The sequence below is a fragment of the Podarcis gaigeae genome (genome assembly GCF_964106915.1).
Source record: "Podarcis gaigeae genome assembly, chromosome: 3".
In the NCBI taxonomy this organism is placed as follows: Eukaryota; Metazoa; Chordata; class Lepidosauria; order Squamata; family Lacertidae; genus Podarcis; species Podarcis gaigeae.
The window spans coordinates 114,431,320-114,455,256 of record NC_139680.1 but is presented as its reverse complement, the minus strand read 5'-3'; the positions used below and the strand labels follow the sequence as shown (position 1 = coordinate 114,455,256).

The following is a 23,937-nucleotide window of genomic DNA, read 5'->3' as shown; positions in this document are numbered from 1 at the left end:
ATCTATGCATCAGGCAAAAAGAGTGTATTAGGAGAATTTCACACTAAAATGCTGAGAACTACATTTCTTCTTCAAGATTTCAGTTTTCATGGTAGTTCTGCTGCTCTGCTTCATAAACTCGTTCACAAACACCTTGAGCAGGAGTAGAAAATGTGGTAGAAACTGTTGGACTACAACTCTGCCACTGTATTCTGCTCTGGTCAGACCTCACCTGGAGTACTGTGTCCAGTTCTGGGCACCACAGTTCAAGAAGGACACTGACAAACTGGAATGTGTCCAGAGGAGGGCAACCAAAATGGTCAAAGGCCTGGAAACGATGCCTTATGAGGAATGGCTAAGGGAGCTGGGCATGTTTAGCCTGGAGAAGAGGAGGTTAAGGGGTGATATGATAGCCATGTTCAAATATATAAAAGGATGTCACATAGAGAAGGGAGAAAGGTTGTTTTCTGCTGCTCCAGAGAAGCGGACACGGAGCAATGGATCCAAACTACAAGAAAAAAGATTCCACCTAAACATTAGGACGAACTTCCTGACAGTAAGAGCTGTTCGACAGTGGAATTTGCTGCCAAGGAGTGTGGTGGAGTCTCCTTCTTTGGAGGTCTTTAAGCAGAGGCTTGACAACCATATGTCAGGAGTGCTCTGATGGTGTTTCCTGCTTGGCAGGGGGTTGGACTCGATGGCCCTTGTGGTCTCTTCCAACTCTATGATTCTATGATTCTAACTCCCATCAACCCTGCCAATTGGCCAGGATTTCAGGGGTCTAATTGGAGTTGAGATCCTACAGCATTTAGACGGTATCACATTGCCTATCCTAGTCCTAGGAGAATTGACCAGGTTATGCTCTGAATGTAGACCTTCAGATACAGATTGTCAAATTCAGCCTGAATCCAAACCAATGGATTTAAGGAGGCTTGGCGCTCCGTGGAAGGAACAGGAAGATCTATTCCGTCACCAAATATATTTTTGACTGCTAGATATCTAAGAGGGCATCTTGTCCCAGAGAACTTTCCCCCCTCAATGCTATAATCCATGGTTAGTGGCTTTTTTCCATGATGCACATCTTATTCCTAGGAGTACCCATTTCACACACAATTGCCTCACAAGCTCATATTCCATCTAGGTCCCTCAAGCACTGAGCATCACCTCTTATAAATAAGGAGGAAGCACTTTCCCATTCCATCTCTGCATTACCATTGAGTGGAAAGAGTCTTAGACAAATCCAAGTAGCCATGAAGATCTTCTTTCTGATTTATGCTTTGCTCGTCTTCTCCCTTTTGGAGGAAGCAGGTAAGATTTAGGATCATGCAAGCAGGTCCTGCAAGAAATGTTTGTGGTTCATTCTCAATCCCTGGGAGTCATGTTTCTATCCTGGGTTGCAGCCCCCTTTGAATGGGAGCCTTGTAGTCTTCTTCCTTAGGAGTTTCAGGAGATGGGAAGGGTGAAAGGGCAACTAATTTTCTCCTCACACATATAATCATAGAAGCCTCTCGCTTCTGTGCTAAAAGAATAGGATAGTAAATGATGCAAAAGGTAAAGGTAAAGGGACCCCTGACAGTTAAGTCCAGTCACGGATTCCTCTGGGGTTGTGGCGCTCACCTCACTTTACTGGCCGAGGGAGCCGGCGTTTGTCCATAGACAGTTTTATGGGTCGTGGGGCCAGCATGACTAAGCCACTTCTGGCGAACCAGAGCAGACACAGAAACGCCATTTCACCTTCCCTCAGGAGTGGTACCTATTTATCTACTTGCACTTGACGTGCTTTTGAACTGCTAGGTTGGCAGGAGCAGGGACCGAGCAACGGGAGATCACCCTGTTGCAGGGATTCGAACCACTGACCTTGAGATCAGCATGCCCTAAACCACAGCGCCACCCATAAATGATGTAGAAAGACTCAAACCTTAGCCCGTATCAGAGAAAATGTGGACAAACAGTGTGATTTGGAATACGACACCATCCTATGTCCCAAAATCTATGGAGGGGTCAGGTGTGGGGAGGGCAGTCCCAAAATGTAAGCATTCTCTTTCAATACGGGGTGGGAGGAACTCATTCCCCTTTGCATTGGAAGGTGAATCTACATACTTCTCTCTTTCTAAAACAATACACTAATCGAAACACAGCCGTCCTTCAAAATGCAAACTCCTCTGAATTTTGAAATGCAATTCTCCAGCAATGCAAGTCACGTGTACAAGAATGAATATACTGGGCTAAATTGTACATGTATTGTTGGACATAACATACGAAAATTCATTGTGCAGTGGTTTAGTACTTAATTCGTTCCGGAGGTCCGTTCTTAACCTGAAACTGTTCTTAACCTGAAGAACCGCTTTAGCTAATGGGGCCTCCTGCTGCTGCCGCGCCATCGAGCATGATTTCTGTTCTCATCCTGAAGCAAAGTACTTAACCTGAAGCACTATTTCTGGGTTAGCGGAGTCTGTAACCTGAAGCGTATGTAACCTGAGGTACCACTGTACTGTGGGAAATCACTTTGTAGAAATAGCTGCATTATGCAGCATTGCATATTCAAATATTTATGCCAGGGGTTCATTCAGACGTTTGTAATATTACGTTAGTTTTCCTGATTATAATGCTAGTGTTTCTATCCTGGATATTAATGCTCTGTTAACACATGATTGGCTGTTGCATTATAGAACTGTGCCTTTTTAATCAATATGGAACCGTGTGATGCTAAAGTTTAAAGGTGGGCTAGGCAGAGAGGCAGTGCTCTGCTATCAGCTGCTGCTGCTGCACAGTCCATTTTTGACTGCTTTCTCTGTAAGTAGTTGCTACAGAAATGCAAGCTCCTTTTGTAAAAGCATCATGGACCTTCTCACCGAAGAGGTTCTGCTCAGCTTCCAAGCTCTCCTTGGAAGAGTTGTCCCAGCCACTCTGGGCTGCTAGATTTATTACAAACAAGAGCTAAAGAAACATTGTGAAGTTAAAATAATATAATAAATCATGTTTCTTTAAGAAGATTCCATGGTGTTCAGAGGAACTGATTCCTTTGCAAGAGTGTTTAGGGACACAGTCTTAAGATGGTGAACCTGTGGAAGCCAGCTTTAATGAATGAAGTCAGATTTAATCAGTGAAACTGGATATTCTTATGAGCCCTTCCTGCCCGACTCATTTTTCTCTTGAGGTTATTTTTAGTCTGTGTTGTGGGATCAAAGCTGCCCATGTTCTGTTCTTCTAAGCAATGAGTGGGAGCATTTGCTTATAGGATTCTAAGGTATTTTATGTGTTCTTCGATATCTTCAAAGGGACCCATATGTACTGGGGTTTGGGGAACGTGCAAATTTATTTAAACTCAGTTGACAAATTTATCTGTAAAAGGAAGAAGATTAACTAAGAATTCTGTAATTGGTGAACAATCTTTTTTAAAAAGGAAGAATCAGCTCACCCACTAGGTTATCCTGCCTCTCATTAAGCTTATGCCGTTTTTCAAACATCTATTGTTTTTGACAGCCCTTCTCAAGCAAATTACTACAAAGAAAAGCTGCCATAAAAATGGTGGAAGGTGCGCTTACATGGAATGCCGTAATAATGCAACGATTATTGGAACATGCATCGACCCTCTCTATCTTTGCTGCAAACATTGAGCAAGAGAACTGTAAGAAAATTCTACCCATTGGGCTAAACTGTGTTCTTTTTCCTTTATTTTTCTATGTATATATGACATGAGAGTAACACTCATCTAACCAAGAATCCAGGTGGGCTTTGATATGGGAAAATTCACAGCGTGTCTGCCACTATTTAGAACGCAGTGTTGGGAGCAAAATGCAGCTTTCTGAGAAATTCGGCCTTTTCTGCCCCTTTTTGAAGTCCTAGCCTAAAGATATGCTTGAAAGCAAGTGGGCAACACCCACCGAAAGTTGTTTCGGCCGAGAACAAGGCTTCAGTGCCACGTCTAATGGAATCCTCTAACAAAAGCCAGGCAGAACTATGCAATAATTGCATTGAACGTTTCCTCAGTCAGCACTATTTATGCAGGGGAGATTATCCATGCAAAAATCCATCTGATGTCTTCAATCACAAAGTGCACAGAGCCTTCCTTACGGGTTCTTCCACATGCCAAAAAAAATGAGTGCCAAGTAACTGCACATATTGCAAAATTAGCAGAAACTCTGCAGAGAGATTTTTGACAGAGAAGGCAGGACCTCTAGTAGCTGTCTGCTGTGTGTTTTTCTGAATGTTTAGTCGGACTCTCCTCTCTTGTAACTTGTCACATGTCTGCTTCTATTCAGAATGGAGCGTTGGGAGCAAAATCCAGTTTTCTGACAAATTCAGCCTTTTCCACCCATGAAGATATAGCTGAGAGCATGTGGGCAACACCCACTGAAAGTTGCTATGCCCAAGAACAAGGCTTCAGTGTCACGTCTAATTTACTCTTCTAACAAAAGCCAGGCAAACGATGCAATAATTGCAATGGATGTTTGCCCATAGTAGGCATGATTTATGTAGGGAAGAGAACCTAGATTGTCTCGATGCAGAAATCTATCCAATGTGTTTAAGCACAAAGTGAACAAAGCCTTTCTTACGGGTATTTTCGCATTCCGAAAACAGACCTCTAGTGGCGATGTGTGCTATGTGTACCCATATTCTCTAAAGGGTTAGATGGAGGGGTTTGGCAGTTGCTTTTTCTGTTGTTCTGCCTGATGTGCAGTTATGTAAAATTTAGAGCATTTTATTTTTAAAAAAGAAAAAGCAAGCAGAACTCACGATTATATTATCTCAGTTACCTTGTAACTATGAGCATTCATCTTTCCATAGCACTTTGGGGGCAAGGCTAGACTGTACCAGAAAACACAGGCTTGCCAAACTATGCCACCTCTGACTCACACCTGTTTCATCCAAACCCTAAACCAGCGAAAGCAAACCCTACTTAGCACAATCCTTACACAGGTAGCTAGGAAGCTGCCTTATAACAAGCCAGGCCACTGAGCCATTAGCTCAATATTGTCCACACTGGCTGGCAGCAGCTCCCCAAGGCATCAGGCTAGGGAAATTCCCAGACTTCTACCTGGAGATGGTGAGGATTCAAGCTGGAAGCCTCTTTATGCAAGCAGATCCTCTATTTCCTCCTTCCCCAAAGGATCATTTCAGAAGAGATTATAATTTAATACATGCCCCTTTTTCCCCCAAGGCCACATTCATGCCATCCATTCAAAGAACTAGGATACCATTTGAAACAGTCATGGCTTCCCCCAAATAATTCTGGGAGCTGTAGTTTGCTGAGGGAGCCGAGAGGTGTTCGGGGACCCCTCTTCCCCTCACTGAGTTGCAATTCCCAGAGCTCCCTGAGGACAGGGATTGGTTGTTAAGCCATTCTGGGAATCATAGCTCTGTGGGGAAGAATAGGAGACATCTAGCTATTCCCAGGACCCTGAAGAAGCTACAGCTCCCAGAATGCTCTGGAGAAAGCCATGACTGTTTGAAATAGCATCATAGTGCTTTAAATTCTTGATGTGTCTGGGATCCCTGTTATCCTCTTCTCTGATTCCTCCATCCACCCATAGAGGAAGACACAGGATATAAATTGTTACAAGCAAAAGCTGTTCCTTTTCCCTTATGGGGTACCCCAAGAGCTCATATAGAGTCCTTATGTAGGTTCTCTATTGGTAGGAGAAAATAACAGAGGCCAACCTGAGACTATTGAGAAGCAAGACAGCTAGTGAACCTGATCTTTATTAAACTGTTGCAACAGGGTGCTCTCACAGACACCCCACGCAGGAACGAGGAAGAACCCAGAACCATGGTGTGTAAGCTCTTATATAGACTTTTGAAATTGCTCACCCTGTAGCTCTAGACCACCACCACCTGCAATACATCATACATACATCACAGAAGGGGCAGTCTACAGCAGAATACTGTCTGGCAGGAAACTTGTTAATGGGTTTACCTGGGCAGCCTTTTGTGGTGATAAATACTTAATTCCCGAGTCCAGGTCACGGGCTCACCCTATTCATACGCAAATGTCCCTTTAAGGAAGGATTTGTAAGCACAGAATGAAGATGCTTTTCCCATTTCCATCCAAACTGCAGATGAATATTTGAGGTCACGGAAAGAGTCAAAATGCCTTTAGGACTGTTTTCCTGCACTGTTTCACAGACATATGGTTTATATATTTATGTATGTGTTTGCCTGGTACATTTATGAACATTTATTTTATATCTTAGACTTTATAATTCTCGTAACATAAATTAAATTTAAAAATGGATATATTCTCTCTCGCTTCGAAAACAAAGAAGCTGGGAGTATCTCTTGGTTCTCTTTGTGAAGGCAGCCTCTAATGGGAACTTTTTAATGTTTTATTATGTTTTTATTTGTGCTGGAGCAACCCAGGGTGGGGTGTAAATAAGATTGCTGTTATTTCTGAAGGTTACGCAATGGATTTCTGAACTGCGTCCAGAAAAGAAGATATCTGCTGAAAATTCCTAGGCATTACCCGGGCACACATCAATGGATTCCTCGCATTCCTGCTTCCTTTCCTTCAGTAAAATCTTATTTTAGCATTTGGGGTGATTTGATTATTTTAAAAAATATATATACTACTTTATGCTGCGGGCCAATTAAACAGTAGTCAAAGTACTGGTGAGATACTCCCTCGCAATATTTCTCATTATCTGAATTGTACTCTAATTGTAAATATAATTTTTGTCAGCCCAGGATGTGTACACTAACACTAAGCACTCCCGAAGATATAGTTGAGAACATGTGGGCAACACCCACTGAAAGTTGCAGTAAAAGGCGAAAGATTTATACGATCTGAAGAGAAACCAAAGTATCTTTGCCCTAGAGCAAGGCTTCATGGCCACGTCTAACTGACTCCTCTATCTAACAAAAGCTAGCCAGAACTATGCAATAATTGCATTGAACGTTTGCCCATAGTAGGCATGATTTATGGAGGGGAGAAAACCTAGATAGTCTCAATGCAGAAATCCATCCGATGTCTTCAAGCACAAAGTTCACAGAGCCTTCCCCATTCCAAAAACAGATTGCTGAGTAACTGCATGTATTGCAAAATTAGCAACAAACTCTGCAGAGAGATTTTTGACAGAGAAGGCAGGACCTCTAGTGGCTATGTGTGCTATGTGTGCCCATATTCTCTAAAGGGTTAGATGGAGGAGCTTGGCAGTTACCCATATTTTTCGCTCTATAAGACGCACCAGACCACAAGACGCACCTAGTTTTTGGAGGAGGAAAACAAGGAAAAAAAATATTCTGAATCTCAGAAGCCAGAACAGTAAGAGGGATCACTGCGCAGTGAAAGTAGCAATCCCTCTTGCTGTTCTGGCTTCTGGGATAGCTGTGCAGCCTGCATTCGCTCCATAAGACGCACACACATTTCCCCTTACTTTTTAGGAGGGAAAAAGTAAGTCTTATAGAGCAAAAAATACGGTACTTTTTCTGTTGTTCTGCCTGATGTGCAGATATGTACTGTTTTAGAGCATTTTCCCCAAAAAACAAAGAAGAAGCAGAACTCATTATTTTCTGCAAAGTACTTTAGCTATCTTTTTGGAAATTCGCAAAAAATAAATAAATCAACACTTCCAATAATCTGGGGTTTTCCCAGACATCTTAACCGATTTTCTTAAATTCCACCCGGACACCGTTTTCAAAGGACAAAACCCAGCTATGGCAGCTCTAATGATTGCATATGCTTTTGCCTTACGAAATACTGTTTCAGGGGTTCATGATTGTTTCTTATTTCCCTGAAGAAACCAACTTTCTAAAATTCGTTAGACAGCTTTCTGCAAAAGGACAGCCCTGCCTCTTTGCATGTACTCAACTCTCGTCTCTGCAGTTTCAAAACCTGTTCTTTTTTTATAATATTTTTTATTAGTTTTATATAATACAGAAAAAAGAATAAAGAACGTATTGTAAAAGTAAAAAAGAAAGGTTACAAATTTTTCTTACTCCTTTTTCCAAATCTGTTGGACTTCCCCACGTCCTCCCAACCCTGCATTCTCTGTGATACATAACGTCTGCAATTTATTAACTTATTTCAATACTTATTATATCTTCTTTTTTATCGTGTTACCCAATTTCAAATGTAATATAACCCAAATCATGTACATTTTCATTTTAACACAATAAAGTTGTTTCATTATTCTATCTCTGACTCCTTGTATCTTAATTTCCATTTCTTTAATTTAACATTACCGAAACTAGAATTTCCTAGAGGGTGCGTTTTTTAACATTCATACAACTTATAGTGTTTTTCCAAATAGTCTTTAAATTTTCTCCAATCCTCCTCGAATGTTTCTTCTCCCAAGTCTCGGATTCTGCCAGTCATTTCGGCCAGTTCCATATAATCCATCAACTGCGTGTGCCATTCCTCCAGTGTGGGTAAATCTTGTGTCTTCCAATATTTTGCAATCAGAATCCTTGCTGCTGTAGTAGCATACATAAAAAAGGTTCTGTCCTTCTTAAACACACTCCGGTCCACCATGCCCAGAAGGAAGGCCTCTGGTTTCTTAGGTAAGGTAAATCTCAGTACCTTTTTTAGTTCATTATGAATCATTTCCCAGAAGGCCTTCACTTTCGGGCAGGTCCACCAGAGGTGAAAGAATGTCCCTTCCGCCTCTTTACATTTCCAGCATTTATTATCAGACAGGTGATATATCTTAGCAAGCTTGACTGGGGTCATGTACCACCGGTATATCATTTTCATAATGTTTTCCTTCAAGGCACTACATGCCGTAAATTTCATTCCGGTGTTCCATAACCTTTCCCAGTCTTCAAACATAATGTTATGCCCCAAATCCTGCACCCACTTTATCATGGCGGATTTGACTGTCTCATCCTGAGTATTCCATTTAAGCAGCAGGTTATACATTCTCGAAAGTAGTTTACTTTTTGGTTCTAACAATTCTGTCTCTAGTTTCGATTTTTCCACCTGGAATCCAACCTTCTTATCTACTTTGAAGACCTCTTGAATTTGTGCATAATGCAACCAATCTCGCACCTTGTTTTTTTGTTTTTCCAAGCTCTGCAACCTCCAATTGTCTCCAATCTTTTCAATGATTTCCCCATATTTAGGCCAATTGGCTTCCATATTAGGTCTCTTACGTGCCTTGGCCTCCACCGGTGAGAGCCACCTCGGAGTCTTACTCTCCAATAAGTCTTTATATTTTGTCCAGACCATTAAAATTGCTCTCCTGACAATGTGGTTTTTAAACAATTTGTGCACTTTAACCTTGTCATACCACAAATATGCATGCCACCCAAAAGCATTGTCAAACCCTTCCAGATCTAGGACATCAGTGTTTTCCAGTAAAATCCAATCTTTCAACCAGCAGAAGGCTGCAGCTTCGTAATATAACCTCAAGTCTGGCAGGGCAAATCCCCCTCTTTCTTATTCGGGGCTTTTTGCCCTGCCAAACAAACTTAGAAATATCCTTCTGCCACTTTCCAAAACATTCCACCTTGTCCACGACCTGTAGGGTCTGAAACAAAAATAGCATTTTTGGCAATACATTCATCTTTATAGCTGCTATTCGGCCCAACAAGGAAAGTTTCAATCTTGACCATGTTTCCAAATCTCTTTTGATTTCTAACCAACATTTCTCATAGTTATCCTTAAACAAGTTCAAATTTTTGGAGGTCAGATACACCCCTAGGTATTTTACTTTTTTAACCACATTTAATTCTGTTTCCTTCACAAACTCATCTGTTTCTGTACTTGTCAAATTTTTTGCTATAACCTTAGTTTTTTGCTTGTTCAGCTTAAATCCCGCCACCCGACCAAAGTCCGAAATTAATTCTAACACTCTTTTAGTACTAGAGACAGGCTCCTGCAATGTTAATACCAGGTCATCTGCAAATGCTTTCAATTTATATTGTTTCACTCCGACCTCAATTCCCTGTACCAACCGGTCCTTTCTAATCATGTTCAATAGCACCTCCAGAACTGAAATAAACAATAGGGAGGATAGGGGGCACCCCTGCCGTGTCCCTTTTTCAATTTTAAACTCCTCTGTCACCACATTGTTTACTATCAATTTCGCTTTTTGTTCTGAATATATTGCTTCTATTCCATTTTCAAACCCCCGCCCCACTCCCATCCCTTCCAAATTTTTCTTCATAAACATCCAGGAAATGTTATCAAAGGCTTTCTCCGCATCAATAAAAATTAACACCGCTCTAGTGTTTAGATTTGTTTGTAAAAGTTCCAAAATGTCGATAATATTTCTTGTGTTGCCAAACAAATGCCTACCAGGGAGAAAGCCAGCCTGGTCTTTATGGATCACTTCATTAAGGACTTTTTTAAACCTACTTGCCAAAATGTCTGCAAAAATTTTGTAATCCACATTTAGGAGTGAGATGGGGCGGTAGTTCTTCAGCTGAGTCTTTTCAGTTTCTAATTTGGGTATCAATGTGATGAAGGCTTCTTTCCACGTTTCCGGTGCCTTCCTCCCCTCCATAATCTGGTTACAAACCTCCAACAAAGGCTGTATCAAATAGTCTTTCAAAACCTTATAGTATTTGGAGGTAAGTCCGTCGGGGCCTGGAGATTTGCCTAATTGTAGGTTCTGAATGGCACTTTCAATTTCTTGCTGTGTAATATTACTATTCAGGGTTGTTCTCATTTCCTGAGGTATTTTCTGTAATCCATTGGTTTTAAGAAATTGGTCCACCTCCGAATCTTTCTGTGGCCCTTGTGAATAAAGTTCTTTGAAATATCTCTGGAAGCACTTTCTAATTTCCTCGGGTTTCTGAACCATTCTCCCATCAATCTCTAGATTTGTAACAGTATTAAGTTTTTGTCTCTTTTTCAACTGCCATGCTAGCAGTTTCCCACACTTATTTGCTGATTCAAAGGATCTTTGTTTCATTTGTTTAATTTTCCATTCCACCTCTTGATTTATCAATTTCAAATATTGTGCTTGGAAGAATTTCACTTCTCTCAGCACCTCCTTCGACTTTGGCCTAGATCTTAATTTTTTCTCTCCATCTCTTATTTTTTCCAATATCTTCTCCTTCTTTTCATTCCAGAATTTTTTCTTGATCGTATTTTGTTGTATTAGAAACCCTCTCATGACTGCTTTACTTGCGTCCCAGATTATTCTTTTTTCCACAGTAGTATTTAAATTTATTTCAAAATAGTCCTTTAAAGTTTTTTGGGCCTTCTTAACAATCTTCTCGTCCCTTAATAAGGTGTCATTCATTTTCCATCTGAAGGATCCGGTTGTATTTAGTCTCAATTCCATTTTCAAAGCATTATGGTCGGAGCAGGTTTTTGGGCAGATTTCCACCTTTCTAGTCTTGGGTGCCAGTCCTCTAGTTATCCATATTTGGTCGATTCGTGTCCATGTCAGATGAGCTTCAGAAAAGAAAGTCCCTTCTTTTCCTAGGGGGTTCTTAACCCTCCATATGTCAATCAAGTCCACATTGTCAGTCATTTCAAAAAAAGTTTTAGGTAGTCTGCCATCTTTCGTTATGTTAGCACTTTGCGACTTATCCATATTTACAGACACAACCCCATTCATGTCACCCATCATGATGATGTTGTTATAGTCTAAATAGTCCAGCATAATCTCATGCAGCTTCCTGAAAAATTCCGATTTTCCTTCATTTGGGGCGTATATTCCTAATATCAGAAATTTTTCTCCTTGTGTCTGAATTTCAATCGCCAAAATTCTGCCGTGTTCATCTTTAAATAAGAATTTCGGTGACAGGCTCTCCTTTGCATATATCACCACACCTCTTTTCTTCACTTTATCCGAAGAGATAAATTCTTGGACTAGTCTTTTATTAATTAACACTTTTCTGTGGAGCCTTGTCACATGCGTTTCTTGCAGGCAAATAATGTCCAAATGTTCTTTTTTCAATATATGAAATACTTTTCTTCTTTTTTCCGGAGAATTTCCGCCATTTATATTCCAACTAAGAAGCTGCAGCGACATCCTGGTCTAATTGGTGGGTCTACAATGGGGTGTCTAGACTTCCCCCCGATCCCGGAGGTGGTAATGTTGGTCCAGATCCAGGCGGTGTAGGCTTTGGAGATGGTCCCGGTGGTGGTGGAGGCCAAGAAGCTGCAGCTCCTTTCTGGAGGTCCTCCTCGTGGTCGTGTAGGAACTTCTGTTGGTCCTCCGGTGTTTTAATTCTTACTTTCCTTCCTTTGTAAGTAAATGATAGTCCTTGCGGAAACTCCCACCTATAAGGGATTGTGTTATATCTCAACAATTTGGTCAAGTCTATATAAGTAGTCCTAAGGTCCAAAAGGTGTTTAGGTATGTCTCTGTAAATTTCAGCCTTTTTTCCTTCTATCTCCAAGGATTTTTTAAAATGTAGGCCTAGTATCTTGTCTCTTTCCTCTCTCGATCTCAAAATAACCAAACAGTCTCTGGACTTGTCCTTTTTTATCAATTTTCCCAGTCTAAAGGCAGTCACAATTTTAAAATCCTTATCTTCCTCTATCCCCCAGAATTTGGAGAACAAAAGTGTCAAAAATCCCTGTAGGTTTCCTTCCTCCAATTCTGGGATAGCCCTTAATCTGAGATTATTTTCCTTACTTTTCAATTCAACCAATGACAGGTAGGCTTGTTGTTCCCCTACCTGTCTTTTCAGAGGCCTTACTTCCCCCCTAATCTCATCAACCTTTTTGTTCGCCTGTTCTGCTTTTTGACAAGCTTCCACCGCAAGCTTATAATTTTCAGTCGTTGCCCCTTGTAATTTTTCAATTGCCTGGGTATGATGGGAAACTTGCTCAGATAATTTAGTGATAGAGGATGTAGCTTGGTCAATTTTTGATGATTGATTGTCCACTTTTTGATTTAAAATTCCAAGTTGTTCCAAGATTTGCTTCAGGACTATTTCACATCCTCCAGTTGCCATATCTTCTGCAGCGGGCTCTGCAGCAGGCTCTTCAAATTCCACCTCCTGTGCTGTCAGCACAGTTGGAACGGATGATCTTCGTTGATGAGATAGGGTTGTTTGAACAAGTTGCCCTGGTTTCTTTTCTTTCTCTTTAGCTTTAGCTGCTCTTGTTCTCCCTGTACCACTCATTCCACACCTGCCTCTGTTCAAGGTCAAGTTTTCTTTTGTTTCATAAGTTAGACAAAGTCCAGAGTGTAAACAATTTAACCACAGAGAATCACAATAAAGTACAGTTCCCAGGCCTCTATATCTCCACAATCCTCTAGGTGGGGGTATTTCAAAGTTTCAAGGAAGGAGAGAACTCTTGTCCGCCATTGAAGTTCTTATATTCCCTATGTTAAGTCTTTGATAGTTCCAGAGCACAAAAGGAAGTTTCCACAGGCTTTCTTTGTCTTAAAGAGAAGCCACAAGGTGTCAAGAAAGGTCCCAGCAACAATGTTTAAACGTTAATGTCTCAGTCTATGTATCAGTTAAGCTCCAATAACAGTATCAGCAGTTTGACAGCTCTCCTTTGCACACTGACAGCCCGATCGCTGGGTTGTCTCTTTTAACTCCACATAGCTCAAAATTAGGAAGAAGGTCCCAAAGATAAAATCCACAACTTTTACAGAGATTTCCTGCTTGTCTTTTCGCTACAAAGTCTGTCAAATGCACCCTCGTTTTAGTTTTACAGTCCCCTTTCAGCGCTTCAGCACTCTTCTGCGCAATTGCTTTAATCTGGTTAGCAGGATCGGGAGACGGACTTCCTGTTACTCGCCTCCCGTTTTCAGCCGAATTTCAACCAAATTCCCAAATTTTCCGATGTTTAGCTCCCCTTACTCACGGGTATGTAGCAGCCAATTTTGATGTTTTCAAGAAGAAAGGTCGGCGCTCATCAGCAGCAGCAGCGCGGCTTTGCATCCACGAAAAGAGCGATGAACTCATAGCGCCGCTCCCCCTTTCGCGTTCCAGAGCCCCTTACGGAGCCCCTTCTTCGTTTCCGGGGGGGCTTTGGGCGCCCGCCGAGTCCCACGGCCGCAGGCTCGCTCTGCCTGCGGTTTTTCTTAACGGGTCTCCGCTTTGCCGTAGCGGACGACCCTTTTTCGCGGAGCCCCTCTTCACCAGGTAAAGAGGACCGCCATTGCTATTTTGCGCCGCCTCCGGAAGTCTCAAACCCTTTTCTTTGTTTTCCAAGCATGGATTGGAGTTTTCTACCTCAGGGTACTGAAACACAATGGTATAGTTGTCACTCCAAGGTTTTAACACCTTCCAATGGATGCATGTAGCAAAGCTCTTGCTTAAAGTACAGAATAATCTCTCTTCCCACCCCACCTGTCCTGATACATCGGGAAGGCTCAGCTCATCAGCAATACAGTGGTACCTCGGGTTACATACGCTTCAGGTTACAGACTCCACTAACCCAGAAATAGTACCTCGGGTTAAGAACTTTGATTCAGGATGAGAACAGAAATCGCACGGTGGCGGTGCAGCAGCAGCAGGAGGCCCCATTAGCTAAAGTGGTACCTCAAGTTAAGAACAGTTTCAGATTAAGAACGGACCTCCAGAACAAATTACCGTATTTTTCGCTCTATAAGACGCACCAGACCACAAGACGCACCAAGTTTTTGGAGGAGAAAAACAAGGAAAAAAATATTCTGAATCTCAGAAGCCAGAACAGCAAGAGGGCTCACTGCTCAGTGAAAGCAGCAATCCCTCTTGCTGTTCTGGCTTCTGGGATAGCTGTGCAGCCTGCATTCGCTCCATAAGACGCACACACATTTCCCCTTACTTTTTAGGAGGGAAAAAGTGAGTCTTATAGAACAAAAAATACGGTAAGTTCTTAACCCAAGGTACCACTGTACTGTTACAAAGGTGGCCCGTTGTGGCATTTGCCCGTTCTTTGGCAAATATCTGTACAGGGGGAGAGAGAGGGTTAATATGTAGACCAATAGAAAAGCCCAGAGGCGGAGCCTACCTGTTTTTAAAAAGGCTTAGCCAGAGGTTTAGACAGTTGGGAAAGCAGTTGGAAGACGGTTGGAAATAGAGAGACAGTTAGTGCAGTTAGTTCTTGTGTGAGGGGAGGTGGAAGAGTTAGAGTGAGTTAGAGAGAGGATAAAATAAAATTAAGAGGAGAAAGGGTAACAGCATTTTGAATGCATTTAAAGTTTATCTGTGTTTGCAATAACCTACAATCTTCGTTGTTAACTTGAGAACCCGACTGAGACTAAGTGTTTTACCGGGTAGAAACTGGTTGGTGGCAGTGGATTACAGTGGTACTTCGGGTTACAGACGCTTCAAGTTACAGACTCCGCTAACCCAGAAATAGTACCTTGGGTTAAGAACTTTGCTTCAGGATGAGAACAGAAATCGTGTTGCGGCGGCACAGCAGCAGCAGCAGGAGACCCCATTAGCTAAAGCGGTGCTTCAAGTTAAGAACAGTTTCAGTTTAAGAACGGACCTCTGGAATGAATTAAGTACTTAACCAGAGGTACCACTGTACTGTTACAAAGGTGGCCCACTGTGGCGTTTGCCCGTTCTTTGGCAAATATCTGTACAGGGGGGGAGAGAGGGTTAATAGGTAGACCAATAGAAAAGCCCAGAGGCGAGCCTACCTGTTTTTAAAAAGGCTTAGCCAGAGGTTTAGACAGTTGGGAAAGCAGTTGGAAGACAGTTGGAAATAGAGAGACAGTTAGTGCAGTTGGTTCTTGTGTGAGGGGAGGTGGAGGAGTTAGAGTGAGTTAGAGAGAGGATAAAATAAAACTAAGAGGAGAAAGGGTAACAGCGTTTCAAACACATTTAAAGTTTATTTGTGTTTGCAATAAACTACAGTCTTTGTTATGGGACGCGGGTGGCACTGTGGGTTAAACCACAAAGCCTAGGACTTGCTGATCAAGAAGGTCAGCGGTTCAAATCCCCACGATGGGGTGAGCTTCCATTGCTCGGTCCCTGCTACTGCCAACCTAGCAGTTCGAAAGCACGTCAAAGTGCAAGTAGATAAATAGGTACCGCTCTGGCAGGAAGGTAAACGGCGTTTCCGTGGGCTGCTCTGGTTCGCCAGAAGCAACTTAGTCATGTTGGCCACATGCTGTATGCCAGCTCCCTCGGCCAATAAAGCGAGATGAGCACCGCAACCCCAGAGTCAGCCACAACTGGACCTAATGGTCAGGGGTCCCTTTACCTTACAATCTTCACTGTTAACTTGAGAACCCGACTGAGACTAAGTGTTTTACTGGGGAGAACCTTGTTGGTGGCAGAGGATTACAGTGGTACCTCGGGTTACAGACGCTTCAGGTCACATACGCTTCAGGTCACAGACTCTGCTAACCCAGAAATAGTACCTTGGGTTAAGGTACAGGATGAGAACAGAAATTGTATTGCGGCGGCGCAGTGGCAGCAGGAGACCCCATTAGCTAAAGCGGTGCTTCAAGTTAAGAACAGTTTCAGTTTAAGAACAGACATGCGGAATGAATTAAGTACTTAACCCGAGGTACCACTGTAGTGGTGTGTGGGTCAATAGTCTGTGAAACAACCAGGGGCTCCGTACGAACGCCACACCCACCAACCCCCAACCTCTGCTAAGCGGTAGAAGATCCCAGGGGATTCCAGCGCAGAGAGGAGAAAAGCCGTGGTGCAGCTGCAGCTGCACAACTAGACACCTTCATCTGCCCCAGCTGAAACAAAACATGTCTCTCCTGCATCAGTCTCCACAACCACAGCAGGTGCTGCAACTATCCATCAGCCTGACCTCACTCACAAAGGCACACTCCTCCATTGTCTTCCGAGACAGATAGATGCCAGCTCAGTTAAACTGAGTGGAGGTATTTCCCCTGCCCCTCTCTTCCACTCCACCCACCCATCCAGTTTTAGCCGTAATTCTTCCAACAGTTAAAACCATAAAAATGCAACGTTCTGGCACATGTGAAGTTATCATTCAATGAGATCACTTTCTTTCAGGGCCCCACAAACAAGCAGGTGGCATCTTCATTAGGTGCCATTTTTCTCAGTCCAGAATCTTCATACTTGTTCTCAACATGCTGTGGTCTAAACCACTTAGACTCATGGGTGGTTCGAATCCCCGTGACTGGGTGAGCTCCTGTTGCTCTGTCCCAGCTCCTGCCAACCTAGCAGTTCGAAAGCACACCAGTTCAAGTAGATAAATAGATACTGCTGCAGCGGGACGATAAACGGCATTTCCATGCGCTCTGGCTTCTGTCACGGTGTTCCATTGCACCAGAAGCAGTTTAGTCCGGCTGACCACATGACCCGGAAATCTGTCTGTGGACAAACACCGCCTACTTCAGCCTAAAAGCAAGATGAGAGCCACACCCCATAGTCACCTTTGACTGGACTTAACCATCCAGGCGTCCCTTTTCTTTATCTTTTTACCTTAATTTCAGATCACAAGATCCACGAGTGTGGTTACTCAATGCCCATTTGAAAACCCTCCCCTTGATTAGACTGCCCCACGCCTTTTCCTCCGTGCAGCAAGTAGGGATTGTGTGTCAAGGCCCCATGAATGCCCCCGTTCCCTAAGGCTTAAAACACTAGACAGTACACAGCTTCCCCTCTCCACTCTCCCCAAATTTCCCATTCTCCAGAGCCACAACCAGACCCTCCTAGAAGCCAGTCCCAAACCTGAGCCCTCTATTGCAGCAGAATAAAAACTCAGTGGATTGGGGAGGGAAGAGTCCTTTGTACCTGACCTCTTTCTTTCTCCACCCACCCACACACCGCCAGATTTAGGTTGGATGAGGCCCAAAGCTACTGAAGGTAATGGGGCCCTATATATGTCCTGCTGTCCCTTGTCAACAACAAATTGTTGCTGTTTTTTGTGTTGAATATGTGCTATATGGTCATTTACGGACCTAATAGGAATCTAAAGCCATTTGTACGTGTTCCATGCTACCAGTCCATGCAGAATGTAGGCCCCTTATACTGTATATAGAAAAGAGTAAACCAGTGATATTTTAGGGAGCGGGCTAGCAGACGGGACCCATTACTTCCATCATAGGAGCCTACACAACACAAAGCACTGTTGCTTATGTAGGTTTTATTTTATTTGTTTTGTATCTTATATTTTGGAAATGTACATCCAGGTTTTATTCCCTTTAAATTTTTTTTGGGGGGGCTCCAAGAGAGTGGGGCCCTAAGCTATAGCTTGTTAAGCTTATACGTAAATCCAGCACTGCACACACACACAACCCATGCCAATTGCTGAAACACCACAAAGAGCAAGGCCTGGGCAACACTGTAACTCTCTTGTTCCAGCCTGGATGAAGCCCCGAACAAGGAGTGGGAACATTTTGTTGCAGCCCCCCACACAGATTTCGATGCTGCTGTTCCCAGCAGAGAATACGCAAAAGCCACCTGACATTCTCCCACAATACTCCTCCTTCGTCATTCCCTCTCTTCCCCATTTTCTGGAAACACTGAGGCTCTGGAAGCTCTGAGATTCAGCCATGAAGACCACCTTCCTTCTGTCTTTTGTTATCGTCCTTCTATTGCCAGGTAAGATGTTTGGGGACCACCAATCTTCAGCCTACAGGTGGGAGAGCAGGAAACATTAACCCTGTGGAGTGGGTGGAATTCTTTGCTGTTTTAATTGCATAGTCCGAGAAATATATTCATAGAGTTGGAAAGGAGCCGCAAGAGTCATCTAAGTCCAGCCCACAGCAATGCTGAAGCCACAGCTAGAGAATCTCTGACAGATGGCCATCCAAGCTCTGTTTAGAAACCTTCACTTAAGGGGAGTCCACCACATTTTGAGGTTCCACTGCAGAACAGCTCTTATCATCAGAAAGTTCTTCCTAATGCTCAGCCAGAATTTCCTTTCTTGTAACTTGAAGCCGTTGGTTTGAGTCCTCCCACCCAGGGCAGGAGAAAGCAAGCTTGCTCCATTTCCCATGGGACAGCCCTTTAAAGTTTTAGACAGCATATTGCTTCTCAGACTTATCTTCTCCAGGCTAAACATACCCAACTCCCTCAGCCCTTCCTGGCCTTGGCCCAGTATACCTGAAGGAGCATCTCCACCCCCATCGTTCTGCCTAGACGCTGAGGTCCAATGCAGAGGGCCTTCTGGCAGTTCCCTCATTGCAAGAAGCAAAGCTACAGGGAACCAGGCAGAGGGCCTTCTCGGTAGTGGCACCCGCCCTGTGGAATGCCCCCTCCCCCCCTCATATGTCAAAGAGATAAACAACTACCTAACATTTAGAAGACATCTGAAGGCAGCCCTGATCAGGGAAGTTTTTAATGTGTGACATTCTAATGTATTTTTAATCTTTGTTGGAAGCCGCCCAGAGTGGCTGGGGAAACCCAGCCAGATGGGCAGGATAAAAATAATAAATTATGATGATGATGACAATATTGGAAGAGTGTTTCAGCTCAGGAAGGCCTGCCCTTAATCACGATGTTCCTCTTGTTTCTTTAAACACCCCCAGGGTTAAACCAGGCTAGGAGTAAAAAATGTGCAAATGGAGTATGCAGAAATCTTAAGGAGTGTTACAGGGAGGAAAAGTTGTGGGGACCATGCCCTCAGGATCCGTCCCAGATCTACTGCTGCTTTTGGTAAGCTGTTTCCCTCCCTTTCACCAGCAGCATCCTATCATATTGTGGGGGGCAAATAAATCCTAATCTCTCATATTTCAGAATATCTTCACCGTGTTTACCTGTTCCCTTAGGGTAGGCATCAATTATCCACCCAGAAGAAGATTCGGACGTTTCTGAATCCTGAAGCAATGTTCCTGTGACACGGGCTCTTTCTTCATGGCCACTCCCAGAGGCCTTGTGCATTTGAGCTTCTCAGCTAGTCAACCTTCCCAAAAGGGAACAACACCTTCTTGTCTAACAGAAATCTTGCATTTTCCTCTTCTAATAAAAGCAATGCAGTTGGGCATATGAACCAGTGGTGTGTGCTGATTTCCATAAAGGGAGAATGAAGTTTCCTATCTCTGAAAAACAAACACTTGCTACCTTTTGTAAAAATGACTGCTTCGCCCACCTAGTCCCTATGAACTCCAGAACATAAATAACTTTTTGGCCTCATGAACGGGGGGGGGGGGGGATATCTACAGGCTGTTCTAGCAAAGACGCTTCTCTTCTGTGCCAAGGACAGCTCAGACTTGCAGCCTGCAGAAAGAAAGCTAATCTGCACATATCACATAAAGTGGCTTATTTGGCATCTCCTCAATTGCAAGGAGGAGAAGGGGGGTTCTGTTCGCATTTAGGGGTGAAACTGCCTAATATGCACTCATCAAAACAATGTGTGGAACAAAACACAGCCATCCTTTGAAATTCACACTGCTCTGAATTTTGCATTGCAGTTTTCCAGCTGAGAAACACATACAAAAAATGGATATACTGGAATCTAGTGTGCATAAAAATGCATTTATCGGTGAAATAGATAGATAGATAAACTTTATTTGCATTAGTCAACGGCCATAGCAACATAAAACAAGCAATATATACAAATAAAATATATACAAATAAAAAGGACAGCAATTGGTAAAAATGGCAATCAAATGGCCAAGATTATCGTTCAGATAGTGGCCCTTAATCTCATTGCACCCTCGATAAACCTAGCAACCTTTGCTGTTGTCTGATCATTTTGATCTGATAAAAGAAGAACAATGTGGCCTCAGATGGGCGGCCTGGGATGGTAAGTAAGAGTGGGGTAATGATCTCATTACTCAGGTCTTTATAAAGGGGACAGGACAGGAGAACGTGAGCCACTGTTCCCGGATTGCCATCTCCACAGGGGCGGAGTCGTTTCTCAGTTGGAATCTTTTGATATCTGCCCTCAAGTACGGCAGAGGGCATCACATCAAATCTGGCCAGTGTGAAGGCACATCTGTATTTTGGAATAGTTAATTTATACAGATATGGTGCCAGGGAATCAAACTGAGAAGGGGGGAAAAGGCATACCAAGGACAGAATTTCTTATAATTGCCAGATTGTTCTGTTGCTCTAAGTCCTTCAGACGCTGTCCAGTTAGTAAAAGACATCTATGTACTGGGGTTTGGGGAACGTGCAAATTTATTTAAACACAGTTGACAAATTTATCTGTAAAGGAAGAAGATTAACTAAGCATTCTGTAATTGGTAAACAAATTTCTTAAACAAGCAAGAATCAGATCACACACTAGGTTATCCTGCCTCTTATTAAGCTTAGACCATTTTTTCAAGCATTTACTGTTTTGGACAGAACTTCTTGAGCAAATTACTCAAAGAAAAACTGCTACACCAGTGGTGGAATGTGCTTCTACGCAGAATGCCCTAATAATGCAAAGAAGATTGGAACATGCAGCAACAGCAGTAATCTTTGCTGCAAGCACTGAGTAAGAGAACTGTAAGAAAATTTTATCCGTTTGACTAAACTGTGTTCTTTTTCCTTTATATTTCTCTGTATATATGACATGAGAATCCAGATGGGCTTTGATATGGGAAAATTCACAGTGTGACTGCCACTATTTAGAATGCAGCGTTGAGAGCAAAATTCAGCTTTCCGAGAAATCCAGCCTATTCTGCCCCTTTTTGAAATCCTAGCCTGAATATATGCTTTAAAGCAAGTGGGCAACATCCACTGAAAGTTGTTTCAGCCGAGAACAAGCATTCATCTTTCCACAGCACTTTGGGGGCAAGGCTAGACAGTACAGTGGTACCTCGGGTTAAGAACTTAATTCATTCTGGAGGTCTGTTCTTAACCTGAAACTGTTCTTAACCTGAGGTATCACTTTAGCTAATGGGGCCTCCCGCTGTCGCCACACCGCCGGAGCACGATTTCTGTTCTCATCCTGAAGCAAAGTTCATAACCCGAGGTACTATTTCTGGGTTGGCAGAGTCTGTAACCTGAAGCTTCTGTAACCTGAAGCGTCTGTAACCAGAAGCATCTGTAACCCGTGGTACCACTGCACCAGAAAACACAGGCTTGCCAAACTATGCTACCTCCGACTCACGCCTGTTTCATCCAAACCCTCTATCCCTAAACCAGCAAAAGCAAACCCTGCTTAGCACATTCCTTACACAGGTAGCTAGGAAGCTGCCTTATAACAAGCCAGGCCACTGAGCCATTAGCTCAATATTGTCCACACTGGCTGGCAGCAGCTCCCCAAGGCATCAGGCTAGGGAAATTCCCAGACTTCTACCTGGAGATCCTCGAGTTCCTCCTTCCCCAAAGGATCATTTCAGAAGAGATTGTAATTTAATACATGCCCCTTTTTCCCCCAAGGCCACATTCATGCCATCCATTCAAAGAACTAGGATACCATTTGAAACAGTCATGGCTTCCCCCAAATAATTCTGGGAGCTGTAGTTTGCTGAGGGAGCCGAGAGGTGTTCGGAGACCCCTCTTCCCCTCACTGAGTTGCAATTCCCAGAGTTCCCTGAGGACAGGGATTGGTTGTTAAGCCATTCCGGGAATCATAGCTCCGTGGGGAAGAATAGGAAGACTTCTAGCTATTCCCAGCACCCTGAAGAAACTACAGCTCCCAGAATGCTCTGGAGAAAGCCATGACTGTTTGAAATAGCATCATAGTGCTTTAAATTCTTGCTGTGTCTGGGATCCCTGTTATCCTCTTCACTGCGCCCCCCATCCTACCATGGAGGAAAAAACAGGATATAAATCAAATTTTAAAATGGATATATTCTCTCTCGCTTCAAAAACAAAAGCAGCCTCTATTGGGAAGTTTTTAACGTTTGATGTTTTTATTTGTGCTGGGGCAACCCAGCTAGATGGGTGAGGTATAAATAATAAGATTGCTGTTACGCAGTGGGTTTCTGAACTGAATCCAGAAAAGAAGAAGACATCTGCTGAAAACTCCTAGGCATTACCCGGGCACACATCGATGGATTCCTCGCATCCTGCTTTCTTTCCTCCAATAAACACTTATTTTAGCATTTGGGGTGATTTGATTTTTTCTTTTAAAGACTACTTTATGCTACGAGTAGTGAAAGTACTGGTGAGATACTCCCTCGCAGGTTGTTTTATTCTGTCAGAATATTTCTCAGTATCTGGATTGTTTTTTAATTGTAAATATAATTTTCGTCAGCCCAGGATGTTTACACTAACACTAAGCAATCCCAAAGTTATAGTTGAAAGTGTGTGGGCAACACCCAGTGAAAGTTGCTTTGCCCAAGAGCAAGGCTTCAGTGCCACGTCTAATTGACTCCTCTAACAAAAGCCAGCCATAACTATGCAATAGTTGCACTGAACGTTTGCCCATAATAGGCATGATTTATGTAGAGGAGAGAGCCTAGATTGTCTCAATGCAGAAATCAATCTGATGTCTTTAAGCACAAAGTGCACATAGCCTTCCTCACGGGTGCTTCCGCATTCCGAAAACAGAGTGCTGAGTAACTGCATGCATTGCAAAATTAGCAACAAACTCTGCAGAGAGATTTTGACAGAGAAAGCAGGACCTCTAGTGGCTATGTGTGCTATGTGTGCCCATATTGCGTGTTGAGTCCCACAGTGCCACCCATCAAAAAATTCACACTTCACACATAATTTTTTGTTTAAGGTTTTTGGCATAATTTTGGCCACAACTTTATTCAAATACAAAAAATGTGAGTGGTTGCTTAGGCATTGGTTATGACTATCTGTCCTTGCCCTCAAGGACAGAGCTGGCCCTTCCGGACACCAACGGAAGCCAGCGTGGGAAACAAGTATTGGGTGAGAAAATGAGGCCGGGCAACAGTCCGTCACTTCTCACCCTCATGTTCCGGTGGGGCTTGCACGGCCGCAGGTCCGACTCCGGGGACAAGGACGAAATGAATGGCAAGCCCCTGGATTCCTTTAACGGAATTCCCTTCGCATCATTTGGAGGGATAGGCACTTACCCCTTCAAGCACCAATTTAACCAATGCCTAACCGCCAACCTTACAAGTTGTGACGATTTGCTACGCAGTAGGCGAAAACCAAATGGCACCAGCCAATCAGCCAGATGGCAAAATTCCTACCAGGCGCCCGCTCCAAGGCGAACGACCCCATGACAGGCATAGCAAGGTCAAGCGAACATGAGAAACCACCCTTAAAAAAGGGAGGGAGGGCGGGTGATCCCGTGCAAAATGGCCAAGAGAACGTCTC

General features: G+C 43.2%; 3 long non-coding RNA genes across 5 annotated transcripts; 2 read left to right on the top strand and 1 right to left on the bottom strand.

Annotated features, from left to right (window-relative positions):
- Positions 1–747: 747 nt before the first annotated feature.
- On the top strand, positions 748–6,600 carry LOC310842118. The gene is made up of 3 exons (XR_014562887.1): positions 748–1,287; positions 3,463–3,607; positions 6,376–6,600. It is a non-coding gene; the product is annotated as an uncharacterized lncRNA (long non-coding RNA).
- LOC310842201 lies at positions 3,614–21,957 on the bottom strand. Its single transcript, XR_014562992.1, has 3 exons — positions 21,798–21,957; positions 4,563–4,825; positions 3,614–4,154 (listed from the first exon to the last, which is right to left on the bottom strand). It is a non-coding gene; the product is annotated as an uncharacterized lncRNA (long non-coding RNA).
- LOC310842066 lies at positions 14,134–19,756 on the top strand. 3 transcript variants are annotated; one of them, XR_014562804.1, is made up of 4 exons: positions 14,134–14,161; positions 18,205–18,366; positions 19,296–19,422; positions 19,536–19,756. It is a non-coding gene; the product is annotated as an uncharacterized lncRNA (long non-coding RNA). The 3 variants fall into 3 exon arrangements; XR_014562805.1 differs by lacking the exon at positions 14,134–14,161 and adding an exon at positions 15,619–15,633; XR_014562806.1 differs by lacking the exon at positions 14,134–14,161 and having other exon boundaries at positions 18,111–18,366.
- Positions 21,958–23,937: the final 1,980 nt, after the last annotated feature.